The following is a 14,916-nucleotide window of genomic DNA, read 5'->3' on the forward strand; positions in this document are numbered from 1 at the left end:
TCGCTTTTACGAGGGGGCTCGTAAACGCGGCCTGAGATGCCTGAAATCGGGGCCAAGCTTTTCGACACGCCCCTTCACTACCTTGTATTTTTTATTCAGATTCTCAAACCGGATCATTTAGCGAAGATGCGAGCGGAAGCATCCTGTGACGTGATTTTTTATAGGAATTTTGCAAGGATTTTGTCATTTTGGATTCGATGGATGATGTTCTGTGGAATGTTTTTGAACAGCAATTCACTGGCTCGAATCTACGAATTACATAACACATTTTTATCTATTGAGTTAAAAATGTAGTTCGTAATGCTTAACCCTTTGCATTCCTATGTCGAGTGTGACTCGACATCAGCTTCAATCTCAGGAGCTCCTTTGTCGAGTCCCACTCGACATTCTTTCGTGTCCATCTTTTTTTGGAAACATGCGAAGGAAACCCAGGATTGCATCCAAGAAATTGTATCAAGATGTATCACACTTAGAAATTACAAAATACAACAATAGTGCGAATAAAACTGGCATTTAGGTGAATTTGTTTCTTCCTTTAGTTATTTAAATTGTCTTATTTTTTAGTTAAAGTAAATTTCAAATAAAACACTTAGCAGCGTTGGGAGCTGCTGCTAACGAAATTGAAATAAAATTCGCAGTGCAAAGGGTTAAATGAAGTTCAAAGTTTGAACCAAAACGATAGCATGTGAGTCTAATCTACAATATCGCACATGTGACAAATGTTACAGGTGAAAGAAGGATGTATGGGTCGAAAGAAGGGTACATGAATGCTCAAGGTTTTTTATAGACGTGCACGAATGTTAAACGTAGACACGTTTTCTGGGAGTGTTTGCTTCGTATAAAGGAGATACAGAACGAAAGTAAATGTAAATGTACAGGAATAAGTGGTTATGAAAAATGCATGTACAAGCGGTTGACGTCAACGAGTTCAAAATGAATAGTCGAGGGAGAAAGAGAGAGTTTATGAGAGAAATTAGAGTAAGAGTTTTAGAACAGAACGAAAGTTACAACTCATAATCAAATCGTTACCGTTATTGCCTCGTTATTAAATATAATTCTTATTATTTAATTTGACATTTCGCGTACAAATCATAATTAACGCGAATTACAGAAACAGATGAAATAAATTGTGTACGTCGAATGAATTAGGTTACCTAAATGACTCGTTGTAAGGTAACTCAGGGTTACGTCAATCGACTAACTTAGACGCATCAGGTGAGTCAGTGAGGAGAAAAAACACAGGTTAATCAACTAAAGGATCCTCTGGAGACCATTACGCGAATCTTACAGGAGTCGGATGAATCTGACAAGATTGTGACAGATGGTGTTATTAAAGTCGCATCATAAACGCAAAGATAGGTATTTGTCTAAAGTAAAAAACTTCCGTAACCTAATAACTACAACATAAAGACCCTATCGAGTCGAATACCAAAACCGACTCTCTTGGAGCTGAAAGTGTCAGATTACAAGGAGCCAACAAACGAACGAGAATTACAGGTTTCGCGTAATTCTCTGTGAAAACGAGATTCAAAAGAGAGGGAGAGACTCGATTTCTATGTTGAAAAGCGGGCCCGCCCTGGCGAGTTCCAACGTTTTCACTTAACATTACCATATTATACTCTCCGTGCCACTTTTTTCCTCGCTAAACTCGCGCGAGGATCATGCTAATTTCATACCACTCCACGAGTGAAACCGCGTAACGCCACGCTGACTGGACGCGTTACGAGAAACGTCGCGTGTTCTCCTCTTTCGCTCTGTCGGCGAAATCCATCGCCTGGACGACCAAGTACCGTCTGTTTCAACGGACTCGACTCCCCTAATTTGCAAACGAAGTCGTAAAGGCGTCCTTTGAGCTTCTCTCCTGCCTTGAATCACTCACAGGGACACGACGTCTTCAGTGAAAACACCGAAAGAGATACTAATGGCGACAAGCGTAAAAGCTTCGTCTCACCGACGGTGGGAGCTGAAAATACCTCGGCGAATAAATAAGCAGAAAGAACGTAACGCGATTGTAGATCGAAGCATTGAATATTAATACCATTTGATAGGGATGCAACAAAGAACGTATTCGTTTCGTGGAAGCATTTTAAATCTTGGGCTCTTGGTAAAAGTTATTTGTCAAGATATCTGTGAATCGATACTGTTACGAATATTCTAGGTGCATCGCGTATAGATTGTAGAAACCTACTCTCGTGCACGTGCATATTAACGTTTCTTGAAGGAAACATAATTAAACGTTGCAACAAAGTGGTTCACTTTCGCCAAGAAGATGAAACAATTTTGACGAGGACGATATCATCTTCCGCGTAGACTGTATATTGGAGCGTGTAAGTATTTACCGAGGTACCACGAGGTTGGCTCACAATGACGCATAATAGGAGTTTCGCAGAAGCATCACAAAAGAGGCTCGTGACCGGCGTTATCTAAAATACGAGTTCCAGAAACTAGAAAATCCCGATCGAAAGAGGGAAGAGAAACGAGTAGACGCACACGGTCGCCGAGTTCAGCGGCTATTTTTAAGGAGGAACTCCCCGCGCGCGAGGGGATCCTATTAACATACAATAAGAACATAATTCTCTGCTGCTCCTGCGGAACACAGGATGCCGCGTGCTGGCTGTCCCTTCGGTCCCCGTTCGCCTCATACGATCCCACAGGAGCCAGAGACAAAGGAACTGGCAATTTCGCGAATTGCCACCGACACTTTCGTCGCGACCGAAAACCATCGAACCTTGGATCCTCCTCTAAAATGACAAACCACTCGTCCGAATAGGATGCTACATATTACTGTATTATACGAGCCGTACAACAGCTACAATCCCATTGCGATCGCTCGTAATTCGAAAATCCTGCCCAAGCTTTCGATCGAAAGTATCAGAAGTCGTGTGTCAAAGATAAAACGACTATAAAACGGTCGAGCATCGGGCGTATTTTAAAATAGTAGCATTGATACCGGTTTCTCGCTCTTTACACCGCGACGCGACGAAGTAAAGAAAAACGAGTCTGTCGTTATCGCCGTAGTGTTATTGACCTCGTATCGATGTTGCTCTTTAGTCACGTTTTACCATATTTAACAATGCTAATGTACAACTGTATACATCGAAACTGTCATTATATAACATACGACGAACGATCGTCGACGCCTTTACGAGAATTCGTTCGTCGATTCAAGCTACGGTCGAATAAATGTAAGCTCGTTGCAACGCGTCTGCGACCGGAATAACTCGAGATAAAACATTCCAACCAACAGCCTGACAAGAATATGCAACGAGACGTGGCCGGTGCTATGGAAGGTTAATCCATGCAAATTCGGCCGGTTGGAATCCCGAAGCTCGTTTGTTATGTATTCCAGAGAGGATTGAAATTAACCCGACGGTCGTGTGCGAGTCGCGCACGTGTCACGGGCAAATTGTTAATGGATCGATCGTTCGTGGATCACCTGTTACTTCGACACCGCGTGTCTGTTCACGATCGATACAATTTACACGTATCTGTTGCGTGCGATCGTGAAGGGACACGCTCGATAAGCTTGGCTAATGAAACGGTAGAGAGGAACCTTTAACGACTTTTCAATCGCTTGGACATTTGTCGTAATAGCTGTAAAACGTCGATAAGTAGTTTTCGAAGCGATCGATGATCCTTTATCCTACTTTTGGACGCCGTTTCGAACTTACACTCAGCTACGAAATTTAGATAAGTAAGATTATGAATATCAGATTGGTATTTTTCTGAATGGCCTGACAATTTCATAATATATCGTTTCAAATCGAAGAACTGTAAAAACAGCGTTCGTGAATTGTACAATTCTAGGAACCACAAGTTTTAAAATTCTGTAACGACAAAATGTTACCTAATTGTTAGAAAAAGTGCATGTACCATACAAAGATTATCTTGATTAAATATTGCAAGGACAAAATTGCAAGGACCAGACTTAGCGACGCGTCTCTTCGTCCCGACATTCTGCCCATTTGACCATAAAATCTAAACGAAAAAGAAAACCAGTCCCTCGAGTGCAGAAGCCGCAGACATTGAAATACACTGGTGGATGCGGTTCGACGAGAGGAATCGTTTTTCTAAAATCGCAAAATAGATTCCAGGATGCGTGGTCTTGAGCGTAACGCCGATCCTCGGGGACTTAGATGGACTACCTGCTTCTACCGGTTTGGTATCGGCGCCAACGCTACGAAAGGCTTCGTCCGCTTCTCTCGGCGTCGCATACCGGAATACACGTGCGCGACTTCTCGCAAGACACAGTCCTACGGACTTACAAGAAAAGACAATAGATAATAGAAACGGCGCACGAGGATCGGGCGACTTTTCCTCCGGATTCTTGTCGCTACTATGTCAGAGCCACCGCTGGCATCCTGTTGTTGACTTAAGGAAGAAAGACGCGTCGTTACTAGCCGACGTTAGACTTTTTCATCGATGTCGTAGTAGAAGGTTAAGTCGTAAAGATTATTTTCGTTTTAATTGTTTTGCGAACTTTATGTAATACCTTTGTGTCGTGTGCGTGGATAACAAGATACTGTGACATTTACGGAGTTACTTCTCTATGTTGCTGTTGTGATTTATAATTCTGAGGTGGGTAGGTCGCGATAGGTACTGCTGATGTATAGGATTTTTGTCTTCATCCAGGTTGGGGGATATTCTCCCAACCATCTGGACCGCTCCCTTGTTCTCTTCTAGGGATCGTGTAAAACAGGACTATGAGCGCTGGGATTCGAACCTGGGTCTGGAACGTTCGTAATCAATTACGCTAACCACAGCGCTAGCGTCGTCCGGGCCTAGGATAGGATCTTTGTGTAGCAAGCCACGGAACAGAAACCGTTGGAAAGTTTTGCTGTCGAGTGCCGCTACAATTCTTTGCTTTACCAGAGTCTAAGCGTTACGTTACCAACTATCTACTTGAAAATATTTTATTCTTTTGGAAGGAATCTTCGCAGCATGTTTCACGTATCGGAAATGTGCGAAAAATACGCGAAATCTAAGAAACTGCAGTGTGACGTAGTCAGTAATCAGAAAAAAACAGCCATTCCATGATTACAGCGATTAAAAGCTCAAATTCCTACTAAAATAATATCGCGTAACCTACCAAATATTTCTCAAACACGCTTCTTGAAACTCAAGCCTCTTCCCTAACCTACGAAACCCTCGATTCTATTTTGGAGGAAACACGCGACCAGTCCAGGCGTCTAGAGCCGCGCGTGCATTCGCGTTGAGCCCCACGTGACGATTCGTCGACGCGTGCGTACGCGTTCCACAAATAAACAGGCCCACGCACTCACGTACGTATGCACGCACGCACGGGAAAATACGGGATCTATAACAATCGCGTTGGCCTGGTCAGTGACACGCGGCGTACCTTGAAGCCCCGTCACGATAAGAAATTATCCGCGCCTGGCAGCCACAAATAAATAGCCACAAGGGCTACGTAGTTGACAAACGGTACAAAGTGCGTTCGCGATTAATACGGTCGAACCAACGAGCGTTCCTCGACACCGTTCGCCGGCGATCGTAAGGTTCGATTCGTTTCGCGTGTCCGAGTCGACCGTGGCTGTACAACTGTATTAATTACTCTCTGGTACCGTGTTCGGATTATTCTTGGCGTCTGGGGGCGTTGGGTTCCGCTTGGGTCAAGAAAAATTCTCGATCCGCTTTGTTGCTCTCGGACACGGTTTGTCGTTTGAGAATGATCAGTAATGTTTTAGCCTCGTGGGAAGATCGAGCAGTTTCTTCTTTTCTACTTAGAAGATGGTTCGATTTAAGATTACGTGTTTCTTTCTCTTTTTCGTATCATCTTTCTTTTCATTTTGCAAAGCAACAGTCTTTTTTTCCAAACTCGTTGTTTCTTATTTCATAAAACTACATTTCCGGGGCGTTGTTAGTGTCGATTCTAATTAATGACGATGGATATTCGGTACTCAATTTCAATTTTAATCGATCGTCAAACACGTGTTATGCATATCGTAGATATGAGTTACGTGTTAGGAATACTCTAAGCATTGAAATAATTTCAGACTGCAACGTCCGATGCATAATAATCTACACACGCGCCCCGTTCAACATTCCACCATTCCGCTCGATAAACTAGAAAACTACACGCTCGATCAATTGAAATGGCTGTTTATTCGAATGGACGTGGAACGTGCACCAGAAGCTCCCGGAAAAGACACAGGCCGAAGAACACGACAGGAATGCGACGTACAACGCCGCTTATCGCTGGCTCCGCGGACGAATTCATTACCTGTAATTATTATGTAATCGGCGTCGGTGAGCGCAGCCAGTGAAACGGTCGGTAGCAACGGGAACGTCGGTCCGGAATCGATTTTCAATAAATCAACGGACCATCGGCAGCGCGCAGCCCCTTAGTATGCGCATATTAAGCGCGGCGCGGTACACACGCCGCGAGTTTATCCTCCTCGCCGCGGCAACGCACACGTCCGTTATCGGAAATTTATTCCTCCAACTCGCGAGTTTCTCTCTTTCTACAGCGATCCAACGGCCAACTCGTCTCGCGTCGGTCTGCTTCGCCGCACGCGTCTCCCAATTAGATCTAACGTCGTTCTCCAAGCTTCGAGACGGTTGACTGTGACGATGCACACGAGGATGGTTAAAAGAATGTACACGCGAAGGAAACAGCATCGATAGAAGTGGGAGATAGTCGACTGGGAACGTTGCCCTTGATCGCTGAAGTTTAAGTGGCACTTGGTAACCGTCAAGTGTCGTGATCTTCAAGGACACTTCTTTTCTCTTCACTCCTTCAAATTTTTTATTTTTTAATTTCGTTAGTACGCAGAAAACGATGTGGAGATTAATTTGGACTTGTGTAGTTGGACGATGCACGTTGATCGTTAGGAATGAAATTATGCTTAGGCGAATAATACATAAGAATTTACGAACATACTATGATCGACATTCACCTTATTCGCGAGAAAGAACGATGTACAGTTTCTTACTTTGATTTAAAAAAAAAATGATCTATAATTCTTATAATCAGTATGCAAGAGAATCGGTAGCTTCTGATTGCAAGCCACGTCACATAATCCTTACGACGCATAAGATCAACTTTCAAGTAAGCAGGAAAAAAGAAATTCGCGAAACAAGAGCTCCGTTTTATATTTTCTTGCACCACTCCTCAACGTCCATATACGCAACCGGTGCAGCGATCTCGATGCATCTTCCGGACCGGAAGAGCAGCCGGTACCGTTTCGAACACGCAACCACGTGGCTAGATAAAATCGCGAGCACGCACAAAGAGTGCTTGGCTCTCAAATGGCACGGCGATACGCTCGTTCGTAAGTACGTATACCGAAAATTCGAGCTGGCTCGGGTCACGGGATCTTGTATTATTGCGCAAGCATTGAACTCCAGGTGGAGGACAGGAAGTCGTGCTCGCAGGAGACAAAACGAGCGGACAGGCGGCGCGTTAATGAAGCGTCCTGGGTCGCGTGGGTGCGCTTAACGGACCACGGCGCGGCGCGATGCAAATTCGCACGTGAATCGCTTACGTCGCGCGGCAGTTTATTATTCGCGGTTAAATTATGCTCGTGGAGCTCGCGCCGCGATGATTTATCGCTCGCGAGCGCCGCTTCTGGACTAAAACGATCTCAGTGGCGAACGGCCCCACGTGATCCGACGTCTTTATGCTGGCGGGAATTAGAAACTACAGGTTTCAAAACCGAGCAATTCGTACGTGAAGGGAAATGGTTAAACTCTGTGAGTTACGATGGTTTTGCGGAAGGATCGATATTTTCCAAATCGCAAATTCTCGAGAAATAAACTTTTAAAGTTGAACTTTTATGAGGTCAGTTAGGTACTTATTTACAAAAATAAGCGACGATTTGCGCTCTATAGTTTACATAAGTGTCGGTATACCATACACGTGCAAAACAACGATTTCTCACTCCTATCTTTCTGTTCCATCGTCCTGTCACTAAAGCATCAAAATCCATTTGGACAGCCGCGAAGAAGTAATGCTCGTACACTAAACGCGACATTTACGCGCACGTGCGATATTCCATCGGTGCGTGCAACGTTGCACGAGTAGATAATAAGTCGGTACACGCGAATGCATACGCGACGGGCTATATGCATTGTTCTAGAAACGGTGAGGATGCATCGCGTGCTATAGCCTAGTTTGCAATACGAAACCATCTACGAGCACGGGGCCACGGAGAGAAGACGCAGAAACACACGAGGTACATAGGTCACTACATAATCCCGCTAGATGCTTCAGTACATAAAGTAGACCCTACGCGGGATTCCTGGTTGCTCGCTTACGCGGCCTTATAAAGCAGGAACACGCGGACTGTATCATATTCCTGGATCGAGCACAGTTACATGCATCACCAGCTCGGTTTGCTCGCTATAGAGGAACCACTTTCGCGAATTTTCATGCACTCGAACGTTATGAGTGGCCTGGGGGTGGAATTTGCCCGTGAAATGCACGGCGTGATTCCTTTCGAGAGAAACAGACACGGAGAGTTTATTATGCGAGAACAATAGGATGATTCAGTGGAGGTGTATGTAATCTGTAGAGAATGATTACTCGTTGCGTAATGATAATTGCGAAAGGGGAAGTAATCTCACTGGCTGCTCACTAGTTGTATCGTTCCTTCTGGTGTTAATTAAACTCGGAGCTCGCTATCGTTATACAAGGTTTCCTTCGTGATCGAGATGATCGAGTCGATCGAGAGATGGGAAAGTATTCGATTTACCGGTGAAAATCGATTGAATGGATACGCGTGTTCCGTAAGACAATATTAGGTTGTTTTGTAAGAAGGATTATGTCTGTACCACAGTAGTGTGCCGTTCACAAGCCACTGGAAAGTAGAGAAATGCGATGATGTTACAATCACGAAAATATCATAATAAATAGCACCTACACAGCTAGGATATAGATCGATAGAGAAAAGGAGAAATGCAACGACTGGAACAATGCATAACAAGCATTGTCTCTCCGCTCCGCCTTCCAGTTTCGTTCCATGCTATATTGCCTTTATCTCTTATTCCGCTTATTCACCCGCGTGCACCGACACGCAATCACTTGGCGGATCGGAGAAAGAGGCCAGAGAGAAAAAGAAACGGTAACACGGGGAACATGTGCGCTCAATTATCCGGCCGCTTAGCTCCGTTTCTGACGATCGTGTCTACCTACAAATAATCGGGCTCCGTCCGCCGGCGAAAGGGGAAAAATACCAGGGTACACGACACCGGACAACCTGCGACCGATCCTTTCATTCACCAGCTCCCATTATCCGTCGTACGCTCGATGGACAGGGTTGGTCGAGTAGCGAATAAACGCCGTGGCGTGGCAATCCCGTGTATCGATCGTGTTACGCTTACACACGACCAAAGGCCCGCACGATAATGCGACTCTGATTCATTGGGCGCTCGGATTAAAGGTTATCGACTATCTGCCTGACTCCGATCTGCGCGCAGAAAACCTGGCCCGGGTGATTCGAGAAATTGCGTAACTCGATCGACGAAATATCGCTGGGTGATTCGTCGACAGTGTCGTTTCAGTTCTTACGAATTCGAAAATGTTTCAGCGGTACTGAAAATTTTGCAGGTTCGAGTACGATAATACGATCCGTAAGTCAAAGTCATTTTCTCGAGGAACAGCGTGCACGTAGAAATTATACATCTCGGAAAGCGTGTCATTTATGGCACAGCGATTTCGATTGGGACTTGAGCTCGGTCGTAATTTCTTACTGTCAGAAAGAAGAAATTTGACGTAGTATGCGACGTAGCTTAAAAAACGATAAGATACAATATAAAACACTGCACCCGGTTGACAGAATTGCCAAGCGCACACATACGCGTAGAATGCAATGTTAAAAATGGGAACTTCGAGCAACTAACGAATCGAACCACAGCCTGATTCGCGATCTAAACTCTAACGCGAGACAAAACAAACGAGAGCGATTGAAAAAAGGAACGAATCGACCGACAAGAATGGCAAGCGATCCATTCATCGTAACCCAAGGAACGGCGATTTCGCGTTCCACAGCCCCGCCTGTTGCGCGATAAATCGATCGCGACAGTGCACCGCGCAGTTGGCCGAACATGTGTACTCGACTATTTGTTGATCGTTCGACGTCCTCCTGCGCGTATGAATTACCCGTTCAATGATCCTCGAAAACGTCGAGCCAAACCCTTTGCCGTGCCCGACGAGTACGCCCACTTCTCTCCCTCTCTAGTTTCTCTTTCACTTCGCCTCTCTCTTCCTCCGTCGTGGTATCGTTGCCTCATTCATGAGGCTAGTCACTGTTATTTGCTGTACGCGTACCTCTAACGAGCAATAACTGACAAGTCGCATGCCAGAGACCGCGAGACCGCGTTCGTTCAACGAGTGTCGTTAAACATCGACAATGAGATTAACGTTCGTGGCGAATTAAAGGCGAAACGCGGTTCTCAAAGACTAATTAATGGGTCGTTCGCGAAATTGATCGTCGACACGTGGATACGAGAGAGATGGTTAAATTATCGCTTCTGGAAAGTTGTTAAACTGTGTAGAAATTATTGTTGCAACCTCTGGCGTGTGTTGGCAAGACTAGAACGAAGCCATTTAACCGCGGAAACAACTCAGGAGAGCGAAAAAACCCAGTACGATGTTTGACGTACCGGAACTCCGGCTCGGTGTCGCGTTTTACGAGTACAACGCGACGAAACACGTGTTCCAACACGACGGGACAGGGGTTCCTTTTTCGCGATGACACACGAGGCTTGTTGCCTATCGTGTAAACACAGCTGGCCCGTTCTGGTAACGCTACCGATACGCTTCGTAAATATACTTCACAGTACGGGTAAACTGACGACTGACAAACGTATTTTATATTTTACATCGATCATACAGCTTTTTATTGCCTGGTTCTTTATTTGGGACACGGCGTACTGCGCGGTTTCTTATAAAGGCAATTTCTGCTAATTTCAGCCGACTCCACCACCACTGTGCCGATATTGCTTGTTAACGAAAAAAAACGTGCTATTACCTTGGATATTTGTCGCGTGGCCTTAATTGATTTTTTACGGCTCGAATGATTTACGAGGACGAGGTTTATTTAAGAACGAAGCGTCGAATTACGCGATCATTTGTCACGTTTAACAATGTGCCTTGCGATGTTGGTTAATTGATTCTTAGTTGCGAAACCACAGCATAGGTTCGTTAGGCGAAGCTGTGGCAGCGTGATCGGATAAATGAAACCGGGAATCATGTACTCAGGTTTTAATTACGCTTATGTTAAGTTTGATTTAATGGTAGATGGAGCTAGGGAAACCGAACCGTACGATAATTCGTTGCACGGTCTCTGCTAATTAATTTCCATTAAGAATATGCGATTAAATGATGTTGTTAAGCACGGTTGACCTTTGGTTATTACACGGATATTAATGTTCCATAGGACTAATAATCATTGCGTGTCCCGTGGTGTTAATTAACACGATCCGTGCCGCGCGTGGCATTGGTACCAATTTTAAACAAACACAACAGGCGGAAGGTATAAATAAATTAATCGAAAGTTTAAACAAATATAGCGGAGAATATTAACAAGCAAATTGAGGATGTAAACGATTAAATCGACGATAAAGACGACTAGAGACATAATAAGATTAAACGAAAAAGAATTTAGTTTCTATTAATTCTCTACAATTAAAATATTGCTTGGTTACATTCGTTACAAGGTTTTCCTTTGACGGTAAGCCAGGCAAATGCACCAATAAAATAAAAGTAAAAAGAGATTAACTATACAGGTATGTAACTTGTATGTCACACAGTACCATAAATGGTTAACTGGTTTTATTACAACCAGTTGCATTTCCTTATTTATCCGCTACAATAATTACAAAATCGTTCTAACGATACTAGATAACCAAACCAGCAAACAATCAACCTGTTTTCTATCGTATCATATTAAGCGCAATTAATTAAAATCGTCAGTCAATCAGATATTACAATTACATAATCACGCAGACAAATCTATCGATCAAACCAGCGCTGTAACCAGCAAACGTTATCGTTCTACCTGCCAGTAGAAACGGCAACTTCGGTGGCCATCTGTCACGCGAGCTCGGTTAATTGATTTTTTGTCGAAGATCACCGATTGATTATCCGTTCCACGCGCCATTACGATTACGTAAGTAACCGTGTGCTAGTGTTAACCGTTGGTAACGAGACAGTTATGAAACCGCGTTTATTGCCAGCGGAATACAAATGCTCGTTCGCTACGTTGCCTCTGTATTTCAGATTGGTCTTGCCACGAAACGGAAAACCGTTGAAAATGTCACCAACGGGACGTGAATCAATTATCGCAAACGTTTGTAGTTTATATGTGTATACACGGCGGAGAGTAGAAAGAAAAATATTGCAACCGGTCCACAGCCTATGCAACTCTCTCCTTCCCGCTCGTATTCCCGTTTTAGACACGTCGTCGCGTCGATCCGCTTTGAAGTTAAGCAAATCTTAATGATCCAGCTGTAGCGGCACATGAGCTAGAGGATAATTCAGTACATGTTGTTGTTTTGCCTCGGAGTATCAATATTGTTAGAATTTAATCTTAGAATTAGGATTAGTATTCTGTGGAAGACACAATGTTTGTGTTGAAATAATACAATGTGATATTTATTAAAGACTTATTTTAAGAGATATAAATGTGCGTTCTGGAATGTAGACAGTTGGCTAGTTATTCACAGACTGACTGGCGTAGTGACCCATGGCCCTTGAAAAGGTTTAGAGCCCCACTCTCTTTTAGAGAAAAGGTTTAGAGCCCCACTCTCTATGCAGTAATGAGTGTGACCTGTGTGGGTGTCTGTGTGGCGTCACATGTGGCACAGAACCTTCTAGTAGCTTCTCGACGTGCCCATCTAGAATGTTCCATCCATATCCTCACGTTTCTTCCGGCGTTTTTTGAAAAAGCATGCACGTGCTAACTGCCGTGGTGCATCTCACGAACGCACACTAGTGGGGATGGCGCTGGGCAACAAGCGGAAGAATCCGTATGATCAAACACCTTATCTGCATGCGATTGATATCGTTGTATTCCAACAAATATCGTTAACAAACACGTAATGTAATAATAAATAAACTCCGGGCAAAACAATGTCGCCGCTATGTGCAATCGTCGAACAAAGACGAATTTGAATTTTCCGACTCTCCCCCGATCAATATAAATAAATGGACGCGATCGTAAAGAAGAGAGTTATCCGTTAGTTCTGCGAATCAGTTATCAACCAGTTATCTAACAGTCATCGATCAGTATCTACGAGTATCTATCGAGTATTTATCAGCGATCTTATTTTGCGATTTATATACTGTACGAGCGTCTCAGTGAATATTGTCTGTATACTAATTTATTTAATTTTTTTTTAAATATATTCGACGGTTTCAACAACAAGCAATCTCGTCTAATAAATCTCACGACCAAACATCCTCTACACCTAGTCCTCTATACAGTTTTTGTTTTGATATCTCTGCATTGGATTATCGAGCGATAAAGCAATAAATTTCAATGGCAGATTTTTGTCCGATCGCAGGAGCGTCGATTTATGAGAGAAAGGAGAACACGAATGCTTACGTAGAACTCTTTCAAGGTAGTACTAATAAGTATCTACATGCCAGTAGGCATTTAAAATACTTGAACCTTAATGAAAGTGATAGTTTAACAAAGCTTCAGGGTATGAAGGGTGGTTGACGCGTCTATCTTTGTTTGAACGATTCCTTTTTCTTCGTTACCTAAGCCCAATCGAGCAGCTACGATTTCAGATCGCGTTTGAATCAGCAATACCAACAGACGCACGAAGCTCCCGGATGATTGGTCGCTCGGAAAGCACTAATCATGCCAACTTAACTTCAGTAATCGAACAACGAGTAATTTCTACTTGGTAGAGAGTTATCGACCGATGAATATCATACTCTACCGAGTGAATTCCAACGGAACGGTAGTTCCTTTTCCTGCATCTGCATCCTTTAGACCACCCAGAAGATTTTACGTTGCAATACCGAGAGACTCCATTGTTCTAGATATCCTTAATTCTATTCATTTCTAACTATCCTATATATTAGTATATATATTCTATTTATTAATTTACAATCTTTGTACGTTTACGAGATAAGGTAAAAAATCCGATTTTTACTTTTGCCTCGAAAAATTCTACGTGCCATCGCCTTCTCAAATAATTCGTTTTTCTACGTATCAGCTCGTAAGTGTATATTTCATCCATTAAACATATCGTTTCCATTTAAAAAAAAACCCTGTATCCGATATTCACGCGTCGTTTCCCCAGATCCATCCAGCGAATTAACGGTCCCACGAACAATCGTTCGCTACGAAATGCAAAATACTCCGACGTTTATTTCCACGTAGTCGATAATTTCCCGCGTGTCGATTACATCGGGGCGAACGTTCACGATTTCTATCGATCACCGTGCGATTTCGCGTCGATCGCCGGACTAATCCTCGATCAGCCTCAGGGAGCCTTCCCCTTTTACCTGGCTCCGTTCTGCCAGCGGTACACAACGTGACATGCAAATGCCGTTGCACCGCCGCCACACTATCGCATAACAGAGAACGTTGTCCGAGCGGCTGATCCGCTTGCGAAATCTTCGACGATTGGCCGAGTGAGTCCGGGTCTGTGACCACTGCGACCAGAAAACCTACGACCGTTGACCCACAATACATCCGCTGCCTCTCCTTGTGTCTATCTATTGTACACGTGATTCAACAAAGTATTTCAATACTTACAGCAATACGTATTTATGAATATATCTATTATGTGCCATACGACACGTTCTGAAATCTCATTGCCACGACATGCGAGCAGACACGACTGCCATTATATTGGCATAATTTGACCAATGCATATATTGGGTTGGCAACTAAGTGATTGCGGACTTTGTCATTAGGTGGTATTGACAAGATCCGC

General features: G+C 43.8%; 1 protein-coding gene across 1 annotated transcript in view; it reads right to left on the reverse strand.

Annotated features, from left to right (window-relative positions):
- LOC117151297 overlaps nucleotides 1–14,916 on the reverse strand; it is a gene marked incomplete at its 3' end in the record, with an annotated part of 172,194 nt that overhangs the window by 53,607 nt on the left and 103,671 nt on the right. The window lies entirely within an intron of this gene.

Source organism: Bombus impatiens, unplaced genomic scaffold, assembly GCF_000188095.3.
Source record: "Bombus impatiens unplaced genomic scaffold, BIMP_2.2 scf_0136, whole genome shotgun sequence".
Taxonomy (NCBI): Eukaryota; Metazoa; Arthropoda; class Insecta; order Hymenoptera; family Apidae; genus Bombus; species Bombus impatiens.